Source organism: Anticarsia gemmatalis, chromosome 24 (genome assembly GCF_050436995.1).
Source record: "Anticarsia gemmatalis isolate Benzon Research Colony breed Stoneville strain chromosome 24, ilAntGemm2 primary, whole genome shotgun sequence".
NCBI lineage: Eukaryota > Metazoa > Arthropoda > Insecta > Lepidoptera > Erebidae > Anticarsia > Anticarsia gemmatalis.
In genome coordinates, this window is record NC_134768.1 from 2,710,712 (window position 1) to 2,735,741 (window position 25,030).

General features: G+C 32.6%; 1 protein-coding gene across 1 annotated transcript in view; it reads left to right on the forward strand.

Moving 5' to 3' along the window:
* The first annotated feature begins 6,586 nt into the window (after positions 1–6,586).
* The window catches only part of LOC142983593 (putative G-protein coupled receptor No18), a 78,620-nt gene continuing 60,176 nt past the window's right edge, over positions 6,587–25,030 (forward strand). Inside the window, exon 1 of the mRNA XM_076130555.1 lies at positions 6,587–6,711. The gene's annotated coding sequence lies outside the window, so the exon portion shown is untranslated. The remainder of the gene's footprint in view (positions 6,712–25,030) is intronic.

The following is a 25,030-nucleotide window of genomic DNA, read 5'->3' on the forward strand; positions in this document are numbered from 1 at the left end:
GGTATTTTAAATATCGATTTGTATCTCGAAAAGGTTAGCTAACTTTTTTATTTTAATTTTGACATTGGTGAAAGAAGTAACAAACACTTGATACATTCGAAATATTTTGTCTTTTACTCATAATCAGAAAAAGGCGAATTTGGTGAATTTATTCATTATTACTATTTTTTTGAGAGTTCTTGTACCAATTTTTACCAGTTTTGTTATAACATCGAAATGAGAGCCGATCGCTGGTTTAAACTAAGACGATATACATATATAACATTACAAAGATAAACGGAAACGTTACTTACAATGCCGTGATTTGCCCTAGCCAAACTTGAGCTCGGCATTCATAATTTCGGCCACCTATTATCATCTACATCTTTACTCATAGGGAAATTCAAGGGAATTCTGTAAGGCCACCAGTATAGCCTGTTAATAGCTTAATGATGTCGAAATAAATATACATATATGTACATAAAATCACACCTTTTTCCCATAGCGGTAGGGATAGTACTAAGTGGTGTTCTTTGGTCTCTGCACCAAAGAACACCACTTAGTACGATCCCTACTAACTTCCCTTGCGTCATTCACATACACACATCTTAAAAAAAAATACAATATCAAAATAAATAAATATGATTAGAAGGATCTCTTCTGAATTGTTAAAAGACTTTTTAAAACCTTCTAATCATCGACACGTAAGCAAAGCGCGTCACTACCGAGGTAGCATATTGTACATGTGGTTGACCGCGTTTTATGGCTATTCCACGCCAAAGCTAATTCATATAACATAAATATACGTATGACAACTAAACTTTGATGAAATGTTAGATATAAAACAAATGCATAGTTCCACAACGCAGTAGAGGGCCTTGGAATGCACATATCAATTGTGCATGTGTTTGTTGATAAAATTTACTCGTAATAAACAAACCACCTTCCACTAGATAAATCTGAGGGTGATAGATTATCAAAATTATACGCTTTTTTGGATCTTTGTCTACAACACTGTCTAATTAGTGGTTGGTCTATACTATTAATACGAAAGTCAGTCAGTTAGATTTTCGCGAGTAAAGCGGCCCATTTTATTGAAATTAAGCATAGAGTTTAGGATTTGCACGTGTATAGTGCATCTCAGTTGACAACTGTTTGATAGCCAGTAAGCTAAACCTACTTTGTTTTCTTTTCTCAACGAATTGTGTAATATTGCACCAGCAATGTACTTTATAGTGACTTTCAAATTGGCGTAGAATGGTTATAAATTAACCTTTGTTCGCAACGAGTCACACTAAATCGTGTCACCGTGTGACTGGTTGAGAAAAATATTCGCATGGAGTAACAGTGTGACTCAATGCGAATTTTTATTCTCAACTAGTAACACTGGTACACGAGTAGTGTTACTCGTTCGGAAAACCAAATTGCATGGAGTAACAGTGTGACTCAATGCGAATTTTTATTCTCAACTAGTAGGTAACATTTTTCAGAATGTCTATTTGACAACGATAAAGTTAAATAAAAATTATAAAATAATGTATGAGTTTCTAACATATTAGTAGCTAGGGACGTAACAGAAAAAAACTGATCAGGTTTTTTACTTATTTATTAAGATTAGTTTAAATCATTTCTTAATCTAAAACAAAGTGTTTTTGTCTAATTGTACTAAGATGTAATAATAAAAAAAACAACCTGGTTACAGTACAAAATGTAAATAATTCTTTTTTACCTGCTATTATATAATTGTTCCTATAAAATCTAACTTTATCGTTGTCAAATAGACATTCTGAAAAATGTTACCTACTAGTTGAGAATAAAAATTCGCATTGAGTCACACTGTTACTCCATGCGAATATTTTTCTCAACCAGTCACACGGTGACACGATTTAGTGTGACTCGTTGCGAGCAAAGGTAAATTAAGACTCAATACGCATTGATGACAATGACATTTTTTTTTAATTTAACTATCGAAAACTATTTTTTTTAATATATCATGGCTTCTTTACTCCATCATGGTACCAGCCGGCTTATCACGTATCTCAGTTGACAGCTAGTATACGTCAAATCTATGGTCACTATTCAGTACATTGGTGCTTTGACGTAACGTATTAATCACTATCATCTAAACAATGGACAGCATAGTGGCTTTCAAATGGTTGTCAACTGAGATACGTGATAGCTCCCCAGGTCCCATGAGATGCATGCATGTGCGCCACGCATGCAAAACGCAAGCAAGCACTCGAAAGGTTTAGGCCTTTGAAATTTAAAATAGAACAGTTGGCTATGTACGCTGCAGTATTGAAACGCACGTAGTGCTTTTTGACGAGGAGCTTAAGGCCTTCCACATCGGTGCTTTCAAAGCAAAGCTAGAGTGAAATCCACGTGCTCAACAATATATGTGCAGGAAACTAGATTTTGTTAGTAGTATAAGAGCGTCTTTTGCTTCAGAATTTGTACAATGTGCTACCTTTTGGTTATGGCTTTAAGATGTGTTTATTGATAATATAAGTTAATGTATTTGATAAAAGTAAAGATGGTACCGTTTTTCTTCTAATCTAGTTTAGTAGCTGAGAGGCGAGAGCGCAATAGACAAGGTTTCATTTACAATTACAATAAAAGTATGTGGTTTATACCACTTGATTTGTTTTATTCTTACTTAGCACCGACATTTATCTACTAGTAATTTCGGGCTATATTTCTTGCTAGGTACTGTAACACATATTGCGCCTATTCCAATTAGGTAAAAGTAATAAGTTCAAAGCTAAAATAATGACGACTCTAAAGAACCCTTCAAAGACAATCACTCAAAATCTTTTTAATATCCGACAAGAATACTTTCTTAATACCAAAAAGTGCCTTAAATTCTATCCAAACTAACTTAGTATTCTGCCTGCCTACATCCTTCACGGCGCTAGCACGAAGATAACAGGCTAATTAAGTTACACTTGCGAACAAAATCTTGTGTAAATTGTTCAACAGAATATGTTATCAGGGACGATAAATTTTGTGAGTTTCTCACAAACATTAGATTGGGTTGAATATGACAAAATGTATTCACGTCTCGCTGCTGTACAGGAGGTTTTAACAAAGTTATATACAAAGAAAATTTAAAATTATATGTATATTTTGGAAATGTTTGTTACAAGATGTAAGTAATAGCATAAAGGTAAGCCACCTTTAATCATATATAGCCAGTCGCGCTCACCGGTCGGTAAACGATCTGTGGGTTAAGCAAACCTTGGCGCGGTCATTCCATAGATGGGTGACCGCATAGTTGTATTTGAGCTGGACGTCTCCGTGCATCGGAGGGCACGTAAAAATTCGGTCCCGGTTGTTTTCAATTAATATAACAGTCGTTAAGCCACGTCAAAGGCCTTCGGGCGGCTTAAATAACTTTGACACTACGTTGACCACTAACCATACGATAAGAAGAAGAAGACCTTTAATCAAATAAAATAGTTTTAAAAATAACATCCTATTTTATATATTGAATGTTTTATTTATATAAAGCGTATTGACGGAAATTTAAAGGCTTGCAAGAGGTGTGAGATCGGTATTTGTTTTTTTTATATTTACTGCCACTATAAAAATCACCCTGTACAGTTATGTGTTCTAGTTATTTGAATTTAATTTGTAACATATGTTTATTTAGCATTAAATTAGACTTAAACATTTGTAAGCAAACGATACGAAAGCTTGACTATTTTTTGCCCAAGATATTTCTAGAATACCACAACCATGACGTTTCTTTATAAAAGAAACATGACTAGCTTCAGGCTTTGTTTAGGGTCATCAACACTAAAATTTATATTTATAGATAAATATTTGCCCTGTTCTAGAATCAAGCGGAAGACCAAATCACTTTATACAGCTGACTCGCGCAACTTCGCTTGCGTCACATAAGATAGAATAGGTCATAATTTTTCCTGGTTTTGTAACATATTTTACTGGTTCTCTGCTTGTATTGGTTGTAGCGTGACGATATATAGTCTATAGCCTTCCTCGATAAATGGGGTACCTAAAACTCAAACAATTTTACAAATCGGACCAGTAGTTCCTTAGATTAGCGCGTTCGAGCAAACAAACAAATAAACTCTTCTAGCATTATAATATTAGTATAGATAAACACACCTAATAACCTAAAGTAAAATTGCATCAATGACGAAAATTTCCAGGAACGGGAAACACATAAATTATCGCAATTAAACAAAACGTACTGAAAACGAATTAGTAAAATGAATGAATCAACAATGAAATGCAAAACATAATTACAACCTTAAAATAACTCATTCTTGGAAATCGTCAAAGGAATGAACCGATAACAGGTTTCCTTTGAAGTTGCATGAAAATGATTCCGTGTATGAATTTGCATTTACATATTGATTTTACTAGACACGATTTACCCATGATATTTTTGGACTTTACATTCTAAATATACATTTCACATTTTTTAAAATTGAATGATATTAATGGATAATATGTATAATATAATGCCACTGAATCATATTGCAACTTTCATAAAGTGCTTAAAATGCGTCATTGTCACAGGTCGAGGGTTCGATTTCCACACGGAATATTTATTTGTGCGATCCATAATTAATCGATTCAAGTTTGGTTCTACTTTGTATCCTTTTTTTGTGTTTATAAAAGTCCCCGCGACACAAGAGCAATTCTTAAAGCGGGAGTCTTTAAAAAAAAGAATTAGAAAATACTCATTAAATTCTAAATAATACAAATCACTTGGACAAAAATTAAATATGACTTTGTTTGATTGATGTGCTACGAATATTAAAATTTGTTCTATTTCAGTTTTCAGCCCACGTAAATCAATGAAACGGAAATGGTGGCCGATATTTTAAATATAGCACAATGCAGTGTTAAAACATGTGTTAATGTATGTTATTTTTGCTGCCTTTTTAAGTAATTTATTATTTAAAACAAATATTGTAACAAGAGCTTTAATTTTATTGCTACAAGAGAATCAATTTCATACGTTGTTTTATTTGTTTTTTTGTTTGTTTTTTCAGGTTTTGGATAGTTGACTTAATGTACTAACCGATGCACAGTCAACATTAACTTTTTAACTCCGAGCAAACTCTAAGAAATTCATACTAAAAAAAACACTTACAACTTTTTGGGGACCGAAATTTTTTTCCGACCCGTTACACGAACGTGAAACCTCTGCGCGGCACTTACATACACTACCGAATGCACCACAAATGCAGAACAATGCATTCACAAAACAAACTACACACCGATTTTCATTGCTCTTTCTATACAAACACTTTACTACATCCAATATCGAACACAAATTGTTGTTTCAAGTCCGAAACATTTAGGCAAGAGCGGACCGATTGAGTAATTGTTTCGACGTTAATCCGAGTGTGGAAGAAAAACAACCTGTCAGCTCTACGAGTTTCTAGTTCTGTTTGTGAATTACTGACTCTACGAAAAAAAAACTAGAAATTTGGAAGCCTCTCTTCTATTTGAGATAGACTTCAGAACTGTTAGAAAGAAAAATAAACTATTAAAAAGATTTAGATTGCAGTTTTTGAAGTGATTTATATGCAGTCGATTCGACTTTAATGGATTTTGTCTTTACTATAATCTCTTGAGGATAAAAATCCAGTTTCAGAGTGTGGATAAGTATCGATCTGCTAGATAAAGACACCAAATGCATAAAAGTGTCTGTCAAAATTTCATCTCTTAAGGTATCTAACAGATATCCAGAAGAGGTGAAGCTGGGCCTTAAATGCTTGCAGCTTGCAAAATATTTGTAACGTGTTGATAAAATAAAGAAAAATAACTTCCGGTTCTCAATCTTGATGACTTCAAAACTATTTTAATAAAAGCTAATCATGGCAAGTCAAAAATTATAATATTATACAGCAACAAAATACTAATGTGTTCTGTCGTTACATTACATTTTGATTGCAGTGCACATTTTACTTTGCAAATACTAGGCGGAACGTGCAATGCAATTAGCAATTAATTATATAAATATTAAATGTAATAAATATGAAGTAATAGAAAGCGTTGAAATAATTTCCTTATTATTTGCAAAACATACACATACATACATCATATAGTTGATTTTCAACCTAGTGTCACAGTATTTCAAGCCACCCGTGGCTTAACAACTGTTATCGTAATAGACAACAACTGGGACAGACTTTGCACGTGCTCTTACAGATACGATCAGTTCAAATACCACTATGCGGACATCCATCTATGGAATGTCCTCGCTAAGGTTGGCTAACCCACTAGTCGTTTACCTATCAGTGAGCGCTACTAGCTATGAGCAATTGAGCTTTACACAAGACTTATATTTACTTAAATATCAAACAACATACTCAACAAAAAAATAGCCACTAGTTTTCATTTATTACTGCACTACAATATACAAAATATAAGAATGAAACTACTAAAAGGTGAACGACAATACTCTTCGAACTTTACCCACATGAAACTTGCTGAAACGCCTCCAAATTTCAGTAGCGATTCAGCTTTACCACTGAACAGGCGTCACGCGCTAAACCGCCCCGCCGTACGCCACGAAAACTTAAGTGTTTTTGAAATAAAAATAAAATTAAAACTTTGAAATACAGTGTAAAAAAAGTGTTTTAGAAATTACAATTTTGAAAATAAGTGTTTCATTTCAGTGGTGAATTTCAGTGAATAAAAACTTTGGTGAAAAGTTAAGTGTTAAAATCAAGTTTAGTTTGTTTTGGGGTAAGTAATTTTGATTGATAGAGATTTCAGAATGGCCAATTAGTTTCATAATTTTAATTGGAGTTGTTGAACATTTGATGAGGGTTCAAATTGTTTTTGAATTTAAATTTCATTGTTGGCTTGGGAGTAGGAAATTATATTGATAGTCTGAGATTTTTGTAAAGTGATTTATTATTCTGTTTTGAGAAATTATCGTGTGAATAAAGGTTATTTTACTAAATTCGCCTTGATTTTAAAATTAACTAGATGCGAAAAATACATTAACGGGTTCCTATAGTTCAGTAAATGAACACAATTAAATTTCTTCTTCGAATGAATAATTGAAATAATTTAAATGAATAATAATATAATTTATCATTCAAAATAAAGAGAAAACTATTAATATAATATTCTTGAAAATAGTTTAGGCTTTGGAGCGCAATACGGCAAATTAAATTTTATATTAAAGTAAAATTTTTGTTCGGACATCGGAAAACCCATTGTTTTTCGCACGTTCCTGACACAATAGCCTGAATATTAAACCAAAATTAAATAATTTGAAAAAAGTGAATAACAACAAAACAAAAAATGTATACACATATTTTCATTAACATTACTAAACTCTATTTTCATCTACAAACATAATATTTTCAAAGTTCAAAGTCATTAAACGAAACATATTCTTCACACCACACCGTGACGTCATAACATACTAAAAGTGAAATGATTCCTATATTCTAGATCTGGAGATGTTCCAAATGCAAAGACCGTGACCAAGAACACAACATACTTACGTAGGGAGATTGTAAACTAAACTGCTATTTTTACTTGATGTTTATCCACAATGTTTTATTGCGTTTTAGTTTTATTTTATTAACGTACATAAATCTTGTCAATCATTGAACATCTTTATTTATAAATTTTAAAGAGCATAGCTCCGTTCGGTTTAGCGAACTGTGGATTAAGCAACCTTAAATCTGAATAAATATGAATAGTCGCGGAATAGTATTTTAGCTGTGTGCCAGCGAGGACGCGGAAATATGTCAGTCCTGGTTGTTATCAATTAAGTTAACAGTCGCCAAGTCACGACAAAGATCTTTCTGTGGCTTGAATCAGTTTGACTCATTTTTGACCACTAACCATACAATGATAGGAAGAACGCTAATATTATTAAAACTCGTATCTGCTTCAATAAGAAGAGAAGAATTTGAAGAAGTTTGGTTCCAAGATGAATGATTTCTTTCACTTATACGTCATTGTATAATGCGTCTATACATTATTCGCCATATCCATAAAATATATGAAGTTATGAAAGGCTCATGAAGAGTTTTGTTTCTTACGCTCCTTAGTGAAATGAAAAAGAGAAAACATATTGTAGTAGATTTTTTACTAAAATAGGCCTATAGTTTGTGAATAAGTGAGTATGTATCTTCAAGCCTTATACATCTTAATACTACTTTAATGTTCCATCTGCATTTGGCCCAAGAATCAGAATCAGCGTTTCCCTCATATCTAAAGGAGATCCTTGACCAATAATGGGTAATTTTAATTTTACTATTTTCTTTGTGACTGTTGTTCCATCCGTCACATCAACCATTCGTTTTTTCGTATTGGAAAAACAAATATGTTTGTGACTCCGTAATAACTAAAGTTTGAATACCTGGAAACGGCTTGAACAATTCTAACACGACTACAAATCAGTAAAAAATTACATGATAAAAAAAAATTTCGCTCACAATACAAATCACATGCTTAGGTACTTTCTTACCATATCACATTTCATACAATCCATCAATCTTTGTATAAGAGATCAATATAACCGAATAAACACCCTCTAAGCACCCAAAGCACTTATAGTTAAGCACTTTTATTGTAAAAGTACTACCGAACCCATTCACAGTTCATTCTTAGCCGTAAACGCCATTTAGTAACACTTAGCACGATTGCAATTTGCTTCTACAAGCTTGAATAGTAAGTACTATTCGTAAGTACGTGTTCTCGGAAATTTACGGTTTTGGTGTAAAAACTGTTTATGAGTATTTTATTTTCTTTCATTTTAGTAAGCAGTAGGTATTATATGACATTTAACATTAACCTGGTGGATCTTTTACATCACCTCGGAAAGCAAGTAGTTTAACATTGCGTAATTCATTCTCGCGCGTCAAAAGTATAGAATAATTCTTGTAGTAACACTTAAACATGCGTTTTAAAAAACATAGTAATAGTGAGAAATTGATATTTTGAAAGAACAGACTGCCTCCGTGGCGCAGTGGTTTAGGTCACCACGCCGCAACCATTACGTCGGGAGATCGTGGGTTCGATTCCCACACGGGAAAATTATTTGTGCGATCCACAAATAATTGTTTCGGGTCTGGTTGTGCTTTGTTTCCGTTGCTAGTATGTTTGTAAAAGTCCCCGCGACACAAGAGCAAGTCTTAGTGCGCGAGTTGTACGAAAAAAAGAAAAAAAAAAGATCTTAAGAATTTGCGATAGCTTAAGTGCTGTATCGAGTAGGTACATGATAATTGAAACTTTTTTACATAGCCTAGTTCAATGTCCCACTGCTGGGCATCAATCGACTTTTCCCGTTGACTTCCATGCCCCCCCATATCACTTGTTGTTTCTAGCCAAGATTGCATACAAATCATCCCATCATCAGGACACTTGTTTTAAAAGCTTCCTGATACGATTTATTTTCCAAACGCAATTTCAGATAGCTACTTCCATATTTTAACTCTATTACCGTAAGAATTCCTACTACTAATGTATTTTATCGCAAACATTTTTTACCCCTAAGTACAAAAGCTATATAATCGTTTAAAAGCAGACAAAATCACGGCGTGGTATTATCTGATAGCATCTAAAGGAAACCTGCATGCCTGAGAGCACTCTAAAACGGTTGGAAGAGTGCCAACGTGTACATGGTCAGCGTTAGATTAAAGCCTTATTTTAACAGATTATTCTCACTGAATATTAATGCTTGGAGGTATCTTATGTGTTGAATAAAGTCTGGATATTGGTGAGAGAAACAGGATTACTTTTATTGATGCTTTCTAAATTAAATGACTTAAATCGACGTGGATTCTTCATAGGAAATTAAGATAATAATATAACTTGGCAATAATTGGTCTTCCGGCTTACGGGTCAACTTTTGGTATCTGCCTATCCCAATTAAAAAATGAAAATAAAGTAATATTTATTTTTATGTTTCTATGGTTTAAATTTTCCGTAATCGCATATCTTTATTCAGTTAATAATTTCGATCTTGCTGGCAGAATTTCCCTAGTTAGTCTGGTTTAGGATTTATGTCATTACGTTATTCGTCAAAGACGTAAAATTACTTAGAAAATGATAGAAAAGATCCTGTGTAAGGTATACGTAAATATATACGTACTTTGAAAATATTTCGAAAACAATAGATAATAACAAAAAATTGTATTGCTACAGATATTTTAGTTTTAGAAATAAAAATATACGATGCACTTTATCACAAAGACTAGTATAGACACTTTACAAATTGTTTCTAAAAGTTTCATAGACGTATCTATTGTATAAAGCGCTATACATTACTTGCTGAACTTGGAGTTCATAGTTTATCGCTGCACTCGCGGAGTAATGGATATGAAACCTTGAACAGTGTTGCTATAAAAGCACTTGTATTTTTCAATCACCGTCAAAGTTTTAGTTTTATGTTTTGAATGGATTCTTTGCAATAATAGTTCTATTTGAGCATTGAGTTATATGTACGTAGTATAATATCACTCAGTGATCTTAAGTGATAAGTTTTTATAGATGTCGTGAAATATTATAGTTTTAATAAGACAAATGTAATTCAGATATATTTATTTTTTACTATAAAATTTATATTTTATTAAGATTGAATCTAACGCGAAATAAGGCAGACAAAAATAATGACCTTGTTATTTTCCCTCCTATGTTTAGTAAAACATTGCAGTTGCAAAGCATACTTACATATACATACATATACAGCTCCAAACGCGCTAATACATTATTAATACGGTGATTTTTAAATGTCCCTAAATTTTCTGATACTGAACTCTTAATTTCCATGCTAGATCTTATAAAAACCTGACTTTGACTGCCACATTTACTCACAAAATAATTATGCTTAAAAACAATCGACGGTCCTGTTTGACAAGATGTATGGATGTGAATGAGGCAGGGGAAGTTTGTATGGATCATACCAAATGGCGTACCTTAGTCTCTGCCTAGCCCTATGGGTAAAGGCGTAATTTTATGTAGGTATGATTGCATCTATTATTATGCCTATGCACAAAAACCCTAACATGTATTTAAAGCTATCAATAAACCCAGTAACATAATAAATTCTAAAACCGCCTCAAAATTTCGTTAAAACGCCTCTAACTAAAGCTTAAAGTATACTTAGCGTTATCAAGTGGCCTTTATCTCGCTCATAATAAACTTTGTAATAATTAACGTAGTGTTTGAAAGCGATGCTCAATAAAGCGTGGTGCAGACTTGAGCGCTCAATTTGAGCCAGTAATTAGTTAGTGATTGGTTGTTAAGTCGCTAGTGAGTTGTGGGTATTGCTAATTTAGATTTTGATAAAATGCAGTAGATAACTTACGTGTTTCTAGTAATTTATATAATTTTGAGTGACATAGTGCGATGATGCCAGATTTATCACTTTATAACTATTTTACAAAAACACTTTCCTGGATTGCTATAAAAAAATTAACATATTTTAGCACTCATGAATAAGAGCCATACATAGATTTTATCTAAATTAAAACAACCAATGGAAATGATAAGCAGTGATATAGTATGACGTTGACTTAACAATCGAAATATTGAGACTTAGATATAGTTTTGGAAATGTTTTTGTTTTTGTATTAGGTACTAATGGAATTGTTTTACCATTATGATCACCAAAAGATTGCATAAATGTTAATGTGAAGTTTAGCTTTATTTGATATTTGTTCTTTCACGTGAAAACGATTGAACAGATTAAAAAAAATCTAATACGACAGATTACATCCCTTAAAAGAAAGGCTATAATTTTCGGCGCATCAAGTCTTGGACATAATCTAATAAAAATGCAATTCTTTAAAACAGACACTTTTTGAGCGCCATATTTTGAGCGAGTCAATTGAGTCATCTCGCCGTTGTGTACACAGCTTAAAATTAATTAGCTACTTTATAATCTGTTTCTTGTTTTTTGTTGTTTAACTTCGTCTAACCGTTGTTGTGTTTGAGCTTAAACTTTAATGCGTTTAACATTTTCAAAGGGACGTTTGTTAGAATTCTAAATTAATTGTTTTAATACTGAATTACTTAATGGTTACTTAGTGGAAACAATGAGTTAAATTCTATTTGATGTCGCAAATTTTTATTAGTTTGTAAAAATAATTTCACTTAATTAAAATAACATAGGTGAATATTTAAAATGACATTATATATTGTTATGTCGGGGAAAAAGTCTTTTCGCACTATAGTATGTATGAACTTGTAATAAAATATTTTCTCTACACAAAAAGCTCGATATTTGGGTACCTCACGAGCTCACTGAAAGAAACCTAATGAATCGTGTACTCATTTGTGATTCTTGAAGCCAAACAGATTTTATTATAAGTTCATACAAACTATAATGCGAAAAGACTTTTTCCTCGACCTAATATTTGCACTAAATAAAGATAACATTGGATGATACTTTAAAGACATACATACTCGTACATAACCACACGCCTGTTTTACCAGAAGATATAGGCAGAAGTATATAAAATATATAGCCATGTTTTCCCATTTACCATTTAATCCCATGTAATAGAATTAGACCTATTGCCATATACTGATATGTTCCAAACATTGACATATTCCAATATAAATGGGAAAAACCGTGCATATGAATATAAATAGATGATACTAGATAATCATAGATAATAGGAAATTAATAACGTTTTATCTATTGATACTAACTTTGTTACGCCATAGTCTGCAATCGCTGAAAAGGCTAATTTTAGGCTTTTCCTTATTGTATGTATATTCTAATTTACGACATTATATATTTTATGAGCAATAAAACAAAAAATGGGTATTTGCCCACAGTCAAATCAGCTACTCTTTATGAAATGTCAAAAACACATTTTAGTATAGAAATACGGTGTAGTGACGTCATGTTTTCGTATTTTCATTGGTATCAGAGTGCGTAATAAAATGTTTCAGTCGGTAATGATTACAATTTCAGCATTATTTTCGAAAACAATTACATAGCCGTTTACATAGTTGACAAGTTTTATAATTTTTCGTTAATTATAATTACCAGTTACCTACCCAATTGTAATACTAGAGAACTATACTTCGCTATAAACTGAAACTTAAGCTTCCTAAAACTACCAATAGATGTCGTTACTAGTAAGTATCGAACAACACGAGTCTTTATTATTTTGAAGTATTTATGTAAATATATTTAAAACTTAAGGCTAGCAGCGCGATTCTGTACAGTCGGTACTGTCGAGTATCGAAAATTTGACACTTAGAATGTACTACCAAAATAGTTCCCACGACGCCTTTCAGAGGCACTGATCAGATTTTCATACAAAATTTCTCCTTAACAGGCCGGTGGTCGGTAGTCTATAGTAATAGAGAATCGAATAGTTTTACTGCTCCTGAATAAGTATCAGTTAGTTTTCCAGGTGAAATATTGACAGATTATTTTAATACATTTGCAGTTACCATATCCATCGGATAGGTCATCTATAAGCTGTAAAACTGAACACAAATATATCTATAGCCGATTTCGAGATTACTTTATTAGATCTAGGTTCAGTCTAAGATCTGATCTATTTTCTTAGATAGTGTTTAAATGGGATAGGAAAAGGTTGAAAGAATTCAGGATAACTGTTATTTATTTGACAATAAAATAAAACCTTATAGAGTTCTGTATCCTTATGTTATTTCCGTAAAGCTGTAGTTTTGGGGTAATTCGCATTTAATATCAAGGTTTCGTAGCCAAGGAAGTTGACAGAGAGTAATTGAAGCGCCTTTTAGAGTCCAGACGCAAAATGGGTGCAATTAATAGATAAGCAGCCTAAATATTCTTAACGATCGTTGTTTGTTTAATAATTATATAATTTTTTTTTAATAGCTATATAACCAACATTATTTATTATAGATTTTATTGAAGAGGTCATAAATCTTCATTTTTTACAGCATTTACAATAATAAATCAAGTTATTGCAAAAACTTTCAGAATTTAAAATATTTTTCTAACATTTCAACACCTTCGGGACCTCAAGTAAAAATTTAATAAAAAACTTATCACAAAAAGTGAACGTAAAAATAAAAATATATTGGCAATATAAGCCTTAAATATTCTTTTATAAGGTTCTTATTTTATGAGCCGCTACCCGAACGCGGCCTTTGACATATCACTGGCCCGCAATGACACCCATGAAAAATGTGAATCACCCTGTATAGGAAAAATATACGCTTAATATTCGCTTAGGATATTGTTTTTCTCGTTCATTCTTAAGATGGGGTCATTTTTTAAGCTTCTTAGATCGCCATAGAAAATGTCGTAGCTGTGGCTACGGTGTAGAGGTCTACGGCGTAGATGTGCTACGACATTTACTACAATAAATTATTATTTTGATAGATGTTCAAATAGGACAGTTTTATTGGTTTTTAGTATTTGTTTTTTATGTCGGGTTATGGGTTGACCTTTAGTAAGTTCAAGGTGAAACGTTGAACGGTGATTTCACAGATAACGACAGTATGTGCTTGTAAATATAATCAATTTGATTGAATGATTTCTATCGTATTCTCATTTTGTTTTGGCTTCACTTACTTTCCTGATGAATAGTAATGAGAAGTAAGGTGTTGGTTAGTTTTGTATCGACTTTTGGTATTTTTAGTTATATTTTTTTCTTGTCTTGTAATCTCTAGTTCTTTTTTATTTTAGTAACATACCTTTTATTGTTTTTGACACTATAGTACTGTTTACTTGATATTATACAATGGGATTTTGAAGACTTAGTAAATAAAAATATATATTAGGTAACGGAGTTGAGGACAATAAAGATTCCCATAAGAGATTCAAAATGGAGATTATTGCATAAAAACTCTATGCCAAAATTTGTCTACGTTTTTCTACATTACCAGAGCACTTTTTTCATTGGCTAACTAAACAGACTTTCCCATATCTTATATTTGTATGTGTTACCACTAAAGCAGTTATTTATGAGTGTTTATTTCTCAAATATTGATTGATAGTCAGTACGTGAGCGCAGACGGTGTTCGCTCAAAACACGATTAATCAGTTATGTTATATTGTAGGCTTTCACGGACTTGAGAAATGTCTTGTACTTGTTATATTGAGTTAGGGAGGCGTTCGTGGTTTGCGAAATGTATGTATGTTTAGTGTGGAGAATATTTTGACTTTAATTTTAAAGATAGTACTCATAAGGGCTGTCTTTAATACTGCATGAGACAGTAGGTACTGATAAGTACTGTCTCATGCAGTTTCAATAAGGTTTATGGAACATTTTATTGCTGTAACGTTTTCAGTAGAAGATTCTGATATTTATATCAATATAGTTATGTTTCCCCTTAGGAATCGTTTTTGGGTACTTTATATGGTATATCTCATTTTATATCAACTTACTATAATTTATGCATTAAAGGCGTATTGATTCTTGCTTTTAAAGATCTTTTGCAGATTTTCAAATTGACCAAGATTTGACGTCTTTTTCTTCTTCATGAATTTATTAAGTTTTCATCGACCCAAATAAAATATTTATTAAACAAATAAAAAGATGAAAATCCTTCAATACTTTCCAACCGAGAGTTACACGTACCAAAAAGTAGTTAAGAACAAAACTTATAAACAAACAGAATCCCAAAGATTTTCCATAAACTGTCATATTGATTTATTACAAGGACGGTCACGGGTTAAACCGAGTGATATTTGTCTAGGCCCATCTGTTTCCGGTACGCAAAATGGCCCGGTGGCCAGATGACTTCCGGGTACGCATAACATTGTACATGTATGAAGGGATATTGAAGAATTATGCAGGACTAGTTGATGGCCGCGGTGTTGCTTGTTTTATTGGCTGAATTTTATTGTGATTGATTTTTTTACTGTCATATCTTGTGTGGACAGAGTCAGAACGACGTTTTATAAGGCGTATCCTATTGTTTTTGGTTCGGGTATGTTTTTAAAAATAATAAATTATTTCTTCACTTTGTCCAATGAGACGATTTTTCTATCACTGTCAACCATTGACAACCGACTAATTTATCGCAGCCCTACTAACTGTTCCGACAGAACAAGTTTTTTGTAGTAGTTATATATTACATACCTTCCAAACGCTCCCTCAGTGCTAGGTTTATGATTTCTTAGAACCGCTTGAAACAGTCATGGTCTCAATATAAAACAACCTTAGCTTTGTACCTCTTAAGAAGTCCGTTTCTTATATACTCCTACCATATCATTATCACGTTTTGCTCTTATGAGAGCAAACAGAAACATTTTATACGACGTTAGAAATACTACTACTTATTATTGCTACTATCTTCGCTCTACACGATTCTGTATCACAAAATATATTCTCCTTTCTTATACATATAATATTCCGGTACTAAACAAAAGTGTCGCAAGTAAACTTTGTTATTAATACGTGACTCCAATCATTATTAGTTGTGGACGATATTACATACAGTTCGCAAGTAATATGTGTTGTTGATAAACAAGACGTTTTCATTGTAAGGTAACGTGTGAGGAAAGTTACTGAATGTTTTGTATGATAATCGTATAAAATTGTTTGTGCAGTGTTTTTAGTGTGAGCTTTGGCTGCAAGGTAATTTGATGGTTAAATAGATGTTCATAAAGAAAACAAAAATTATAAGATCTATTACCGTAAGTCAAAGTCAAAGTCAAATTTTCTTTATTTCATAAACTTTAACAAGTATTTGAAATCGTCAAAATATTTTTTTATCTATCACCGTTTGGAAAAAGCTGTTGCTCGTGAGAAGAAACGGCAAGAAACTCACGGCTTGCTTTTTTTAAATGTCAATATTTCCAAATAAATAACAATGTCATAATAACACCGTAACACGAGAAGAAACCATATTTTAAAAGCACTTTTTTGCGTTTGTGTTTACAATTTTGTCATCATAATATTCACTATAGGTTATTATTTCCAAATGGAGTCAAAGATGTCACAAAATTTCGCTTTTCACAAATCTTTATTTTATTTTTTAATACAGTACATCTTATGATGTCGTGCGTTATTTTAGTGCCTTTAATGAAATAATAATCTAACTAACTTAGAGAAAAAATTACAAACTAATGGGGTGTTCTACAAATTTTATGGGGAAAACACACCATAATATTATACTATTATTCAATTCACCATTTCACACATATTTCACAATACCTATGTCAACATATTCCTTCTCGAAGTACGTTAGTCCCACTTGTGATTCCAGTCAGTCGCGCGCGTCAACATGTTTCTTCAACGCACTGACAGCTGTCTATGTAATAATATTATAATCAAGTCTGTGATGTAATCATTGAGATATTTCTGGATGGAACCATTTTTTGCCACAGTTTTTGCTATTCCTAATGTTTGTTACGTATTTATAGATCTCGAAATGTAGGCAGAATGAAGTCTATTTTAGCCTGAAAGAAGCTGTAGTTATTTTTTCACAATCTTTTTGGCCTCTAATCACAAAAATAATTTACTACTTCAAATAATTATTGCACAATATTAATGTGTAAGTAAAGCAAACCACTATAAAAATAGTTTTCTGTATTTTTGTGACTCTTAGATGTTTACTAGCGTGGTTATCAGACTCTGTCCATCAATTTCACAGTTATTTTTTTATAAAAGTCTTAGAAAATTTATTGAATTCCAGGTTCTTAATGACCAATCGTCTAATTTATACCTTCCATCCATAGCTGCAAAGGCTGCAAACCACGTAAAGAAATGAACAACTTTAAAACTTACATCTAAACCATTTGACATTCGTAGAAGAGACTTATGCCTAGTAGTGTTCTAGTAGTCGTCACTAACGAGTAATCAAAAACAAAATAAAGAGGTCATTGATCCCCTATCAATCGTACATACGATACGTTTAACGTTCTAATAACACTTTAAATCAAACAAATGTTTATCTTTCCAATAGATCCACTTTACAAGATTCATACAATCATTCGTAAATAGCGTATTCAGTGGTCTCAACAGATAAAGAATCGGGAACCGTACCCGGTACTTTATGGGCCCATATACATCTTGTTTTATGTGTCAATTCGGCCATAAAGAAAGTATTCGATTACTTCCTATTGCTTTGAGAAGAATGATTATTATTGGTCATGAAATTATAGGGTTTCGGCCAAACGTTTACTGCGTTTTTGAGAATAATTGTGCGTTAGAAATGATTTTATCTTTATATTATTGCCTCACTGCTGCAAGCATAGGTCCGAGCAATAACTGAGGGTTTGATGACAGGGAATCTCTAGAATTACTTTATGTCTAACCCGGGATTCGAATCTGACACCTCTGAGTGAATGTCGCATTCATATTATTGCTTATTGGCTGTTACAAGCAATCAATTTTGATGCTCTTGGTTGAAGTTTAGTAATGCTGTTCGGGCGTTACGTTAACAGCGCGAAAAAAAAAGTATTTTGTAATTAATTTAATACTTAACCTAAAAATGTTTTACCAACATCAATTAACATAGCTTAACCATAAAGTCACGTGTACACAGTAGACGGCAATGTTAAGATAAACATTGGTATGACCTATTCGCTTCAAGTTACTAACTTACTTCAGTGGGAGTAAGTCGCGTATACTCTGCCTAACTTGAGTGGGTATTTAAATTACTTCCTTTTATTGAAGGTTAATTGTAAAAGTAGTAGATAGTGTGTAAATCTAGTGATGTTCCTCATGGGTCGTAGGTTTGATTTTCTTAAAGAAGAAGCATGTTTCGTGATCAATATATTAGGGTATTTATAGCTGTTTCAAGCCAGTTTTTTTTAATGTCTTAATGTTGTTTTTAAGTGAAGGTTATATTTGTTTTAGAGATGAGTTAAGTCTGACTAAAATAACCTCTTTGGTGCAATGGTTAAATTAGCAAATACGATTTGGCTTAGTTTCTATCTTGCTTAGCCTGCAAAAAATAAACAGTAACCAAAAATATAAAAAACTCGTACGCTACTATAATAGTAGAAAAAAGGACAACAATATGTTAAAATACTTTTATTTTATGAAATGATCGGAGAGCTTCTCGAATGGATATAACAAGTTACATTATATACCATGTTTTTTTTTTAAGGGCAATGTCCTTCTTAAAGAATAAATACAATTCCAGTCATGAAAAAAGGACTTCAAAATTCCCAACACGAATACCTAGATTTAACAGATCGTTTCACCCTTACCTGCAACAAAAAGGTTTAAACTGACGCTTTGTCCAATCTCGACTATATTTCAACCCCTACAAGTGGTCATTGACAGCTCTATCGTTCAAGAAGGAAGGCCAAAGATAATCCATTTTATTTATTTTATGGGTTAATATATTTTATTTTTCGGGTATATTTTTCTGTTTGTCAAACATGTGTCCCTTAGGTTTTTTTTATTTTTTCGGCCTTTTCATTAGCCTAGCCTTTCTTTCAAACTATGTTGGAGTCGGCTTCCGTCTCTCCGGATGCAGCTCTTCAGCAGCTCAGATCTTCACAACCTGATACTTATCATAAATTTCCTCACTACTGAGTACCACTTGTGATTTTTTCAACATACAAAATATCATAAATCCTTTTCTATATATACTCGAATGCAGTGTTTTCAACAAACATAGTTATTAAACTACGAATTAATAAAAAAACTGTATTCTCGATTCAGTGTATAAATCCTTCTCTTTATCAAAAAAACCACAACTTCATAGACATTTATGAACAGTTCTCCTAAATGCTCCGGTTATTACTACAAAGGATTACCGTGTCGGATGAGCGGCGTGATTGATAGCGCAGTCAACTGCGATGACGTGACGGGACACGTTCACCTGCTGTCACGTCACTTTTATCGTTGACAACTGTATTTTATTACGAGCGGATTATTTGTACATTTCTAATATCTATGCTAATAGTTTCTGCCTACGATTTTGTTGGCGTGAAAGGATTTCAGGGATAAAAAGTATGTGTTTTTTCAGGTTAGAATCTTTCGTCAATATCCGATGTAATGAATTATGCGATTGATCAGTATTCAATTATTAAGTAAGATCTTCTTCTTATCGTATCGTTAGAGATCAACCTAGTGTCAAAGTTGTTAAAGCCACCTGAAAGACATTTGACGTGGCTTAACGACTGTTATTTTAATTGACAACAACCGGGACCGACTTTTTACGTGCCCTCCGAAGCACAGAGACGCTCAGTTCAAATACTACTATGCGGTCACCCATCTATCGAATGATCGCGCCAAGGTTTGCTTTAACCCAGATCGATTACTGATCGGTGAACGCAACTGACTATGGGCGCCTTGTATTAAGGCCTCATATAGGCAAAGAGGTTTTTATCCTTATGTCTGGAGTGAGTGCGTCTTCAAATTATAATAATGATCCAGTAGCTATCGTACCAATGTACTGTGCACACACTTAGCCATTTTGTACTACAATCTTCGTTAGTTTTGACATATGTAAGTGGCAATCATAATAAAAAATTGCTCAAAGGGATATTACATGATTCGCCATGCTTTAAAGGAGTATCGATCCAAAAAAAATTACTTTGATCAAGTAATTTTTTCCATACTACAGTTGGGCATTTTAGCGTTGAAAGCTGTTTATTTACCCTAATCTACTGGATATTTTGGCTTCATAAATAAATTGATTGATATTCATACATTCATCATCTACGCCATCAAATGAATATAGCTACAAGTGCCAATTCGCGTGCCAAATGTGGTGATTATGTGTGTCGTTCAATGTTAAGTGCTTGCTTTTATATTCATTTCACTTGGGGTCAAGTCGTTCTGGCACAATAAGACTGTTTGTTTTGATACATTGCAGTGTAATGTAATAATGCAAATATATTGGACACGTGTGTTCCTTGGTCTTATAATTTTTGATGGTATGTTTGGTTAAAAATGCATTTAACAGCTTGTTGTCGAATAACTCCATAACTTGAACGTATTTAGTATAGTCTTTTGGATATTTTTTGTTTTTTAACGATAATCCCAGTACCTAATATTTGGATTTTTAAATCAGATTATGCATTTCCTTCCAAAGGTCACTCATTAGGTTTGAAAGACTTGTGTAGAAAGTAAAGCCTTTCATTAGTCACAAAATATAATATTAAGTATTACATAAATGTCGTGTAAGCACTTATTTCTAATTCATGCGTAGGTTAAAAATTTATTGCAAATAGCAGAACACTGTCTCTAATTCGAGTTCACAAGTAGTTTATTATTAAGATGGTTAATGTTATCATTCGATATTATATCCTTCCTCAATCGCCCACTATCTAAACAAATCACCAATAAAAAAATAACCACAACCAATACATTTATTTCTTGACAAAAAGGAAGCCATTATCTCAACGAAAAAGGGAAACATTTCAGCAATGTATCTGCCATTCTGTCACTCGTAAGCCGGGAAGCCGATTGAAAAATATAAATGTCATGGCAATCCTTATCATACTAATCTATCGTTTAATAAAAGCCGTATCGACACGGGTAGCAAAGTTCGGACCATCCCTAAGGGATTATCTAAGCCGTTTCGGGAATACGGATTAATCATTGTCCAGTTCAACTGCCAATGGAATTTGGACTTTATATGTCAAGAGATAAGGTGTGTTTTTGGTAGGTGGTTACAGAAATATTTCATAGACTGTGTTTGTTTAGGGTGTAGACTCGTGTAAGCCTTTCTGGAGAGATGTAACGTTGCTGAGGAATAAAAATGGACTTTGGATATATGACAGGATTTAGGCTTTAGGTATAATACTTGTGAATTAAATTGGAATATGAATTAATTTTTATTCGTTTTCCAGTTGAGCACATTTTTGATCACAGTGTCATCACATGCTATGTGTATAAATTGTAATTTGGTTTAAGACTGATATACATGTGGATGAATTTGAAATTAATTAAAAAATGGGAACTATAACAAAAAAGACAATAATAAAATTAAACAAACATTTTTTCTAAATATTCAAAATGTTTGTTTTTATAGTATCAATTTTAAACTAAAATAATATTAATTTAAGGACACAACAAAATATTAACCTTAGTTTTTTTCTGTCAGCTATAAGCTTTAAACGAACAAGACAACCGAAAAAATAATTTCATTTGCACATTTTATCATAAAACAAAAAATAATAAAGAAAACATTCTCAATTTTCCCAATTAAAACAATCCATGGCCTATATTATGCCGTAATATATAACATCGGATTAATGAAATAATTTAATTAAGTAATTTAATTGGTATTGTACAAGGGTCTTCGGTTTGTAGCCTCAGGCAATTTTTACCCTACGAAAACCTCTTTGTGGAACCCATAGGCAGCGCAATTATGTTTTATTTGCTTTAGGATAGAGCTAAACTAAGCTGACAGTTTGTGGCTCACTGTAAAGTTCGATGACTAGTGTAGTTATGCTTACAGCATGACTGGAGGTGATTTTCGATTTGGGCAGGAGAAATCAATGATGGTACAATTTTTGGAATACAAAAGTAAGGTCTTTGAATTCATTATTTCTTTTTTCTCATATTAGGAGAGTATGATTTTGCTTGAAAATATAATAGAAGTTTAAAATACATTCAAAATTATTATACTTTTTGTCTCTTTACCAAACTGTTTCATAAAATTAAACCATCCAATAAAACATTAGTATAGCAAACAAAATTAAGCATTGCTGAAATATATTTTGGGGCAAAAAGTGAGCAGCTAATTGTTTGCCCCGTGTATAAAACTCTTTACATTGAAACGGAACCTCATTTTGCTCAGATTTATTTTATTCACAGCCGTGTATAGGAATAATTTGCTTAGTTTCCATTAAATGTGCCATAAAATAGTAATAAATAGTCAGCTAGGGGTTTGTTATGGTATTTTATGGGACCCTAAAGGGTTGTGTATGTGAGAAATTAGTTGCGAAGCAAAATATCTCGGGTTTCGTGCAAATTACACCATATGAACTGTAGTTTTGCTTTTGTAGGCATCTCAATCATTTCGTTGGGCTATTGTTGAAGAGAATTTTATTTTTACGTAATATCTGGTTAGAAATTAGACTTGTATCTATCATCTACCATCGTGCCAAAATTAGTTAAGTTAATTAGTTAATCGTCAATGAAGCTCAATCTAACAAACAAATTCACATTTTTTAATATCTGGTTCTGACCACGAAGCCCTCGAAAGAAGTAGAGAAAGTCTTTCCCAGGTGTAAAGACTAACGCCATTTCAGGTTTTGTTCATATTGATTTAGTAGTTTACACATTTACGAATACTTACAGAACCTACATAATAATATACTATAAAATAATGTGACGTAACAATATTTTTATGACCTCAATATAAAAAAATAAATAAATGATACTTCTAATATGTTCTGTTTCTTCATTTCGTACACGTAACTAACCTCTTTTCTGTTATTCTATTCCCCTATTTCTCCGGAACCCGTGACCTTACTCTTAGACAAACAATTTAACTTATGCCACATTATTTCCTTAGCTCGGCCTAGATAAATGATTATATTTCCACCTGCTTACATCACAAGTTCATTAGTTTTGCCTGTTTTGTGGCTCGTGGAGGGTTTTACATAATAAAGTATGCTACGACCTGATTTTGATGTTTTACAATAACTATGTGATTTATATCTTATTTATGAGAACTCATAGAAACTAAATAATATGAGACGTGAAGAAGCCGGACTAATTACAACTCACAGGCAATAATTGAGTGATGGGTATGGCGCGAGAATCGAACCTGAAACCCTGTGATTAGTATTCAATATGTATTTTATGTAAAAAGTAAGATTAGGTCTAAGTTAATAGGTTGTTAACTTGAAATAGTTATCTAAGTTTTCAAATGTTTTCTTTGCATTCATTTAATGAATAATTTAAAGGACTAATTGACGCGAACATGCATTTAACCTTGTCCTGTCTTCCATAGGACTTGGATATTTTGTACAACCATGGCAGTAAAAATAATCTTTTTAATGTAGTATTTTTTACCATATTTTTAGAGAAAATCAGTGTCTAAAGCCTATAGAAACATACATATTATTCACTTCCATATTCTTATTTTATCTAGGAAAGCGTTATAGCACCGAGATATTACGATAGGAACAGAAATCGTAAAGCAAAACTTAGTTCTGAACATTCATTTTGCCTAAGAGTAGGACTTACGATGTAAATAAATTCATTCTTATGTATTACATAAAGATATTGGCCTAGTCAGTCTGTTGCTAGGTTTGAGAGAATGTCTGGATCTAACGTATAATCTGAGTATATTAGGATTTGTTGGACAAAGTAGTTTAAGGGCTGTTGACCAGTTGAAACATTATAATATGTGTGTGTTCCGTTCAAAAACGGTTGTTTCGGGTCTGGTTGTGCTTTGTTTCCGTTGTGTGTGTGTTTGTAAAAGTTCCCGCAACACAAGAGCAATTCTTAGTCCGGGAGTTAAAAACTATAACCAACGATGTAGGGAGAGGTATATGAAATATCAAGACAGGTAGGTTTGGAAGGAAAGAGGGGAGGCCCTTTCCCAGCAGTGTCCCACTGTCCATAAAGGACTTATAAAAATTAAGTTTCATAAACGAATCTATTTCTATATGTCTTGCAGGTTGCTAAACTTCGGGTTAATATTGCGAAATATTCTAATATAAATCAGAAAATCTCTTTAGCATTTTGCATAACCCGAGACTCAAACCTGAGACCTCTAGATCATTTGCATACATTACAAAACGTAGAAGCAATCATCTAGATGTAATTGTTAAAACCACAGAGAAAGACAATTAAACCAGCACGGAAAAATGGATTTGCTTCCTATTAATTTAATAAAACAGCCTATTTGATATCATAAGCCTTTGGTATAAGGTTTAAATTGCACTGGTTAAAGAAAGATCTGTTTAAGTATAGGATGGATTATTTTTTCGTTGAGGAAATATGAAACGCTTGTAATATCTATCTGCTGTTGGATATGAACGGATTTCATGAGATTTACCCAATTTTTTGTATCAAAAGAAGAATTTTACTGTTTAGGACTGTATTTACTGGTTAATTACTGAATATTTTGAACAACTGGCTCATGTCACATATTATTATTTTGAATAAGTATTAACATGGTACACACATGGGGTGACGGCGACGAACACCTT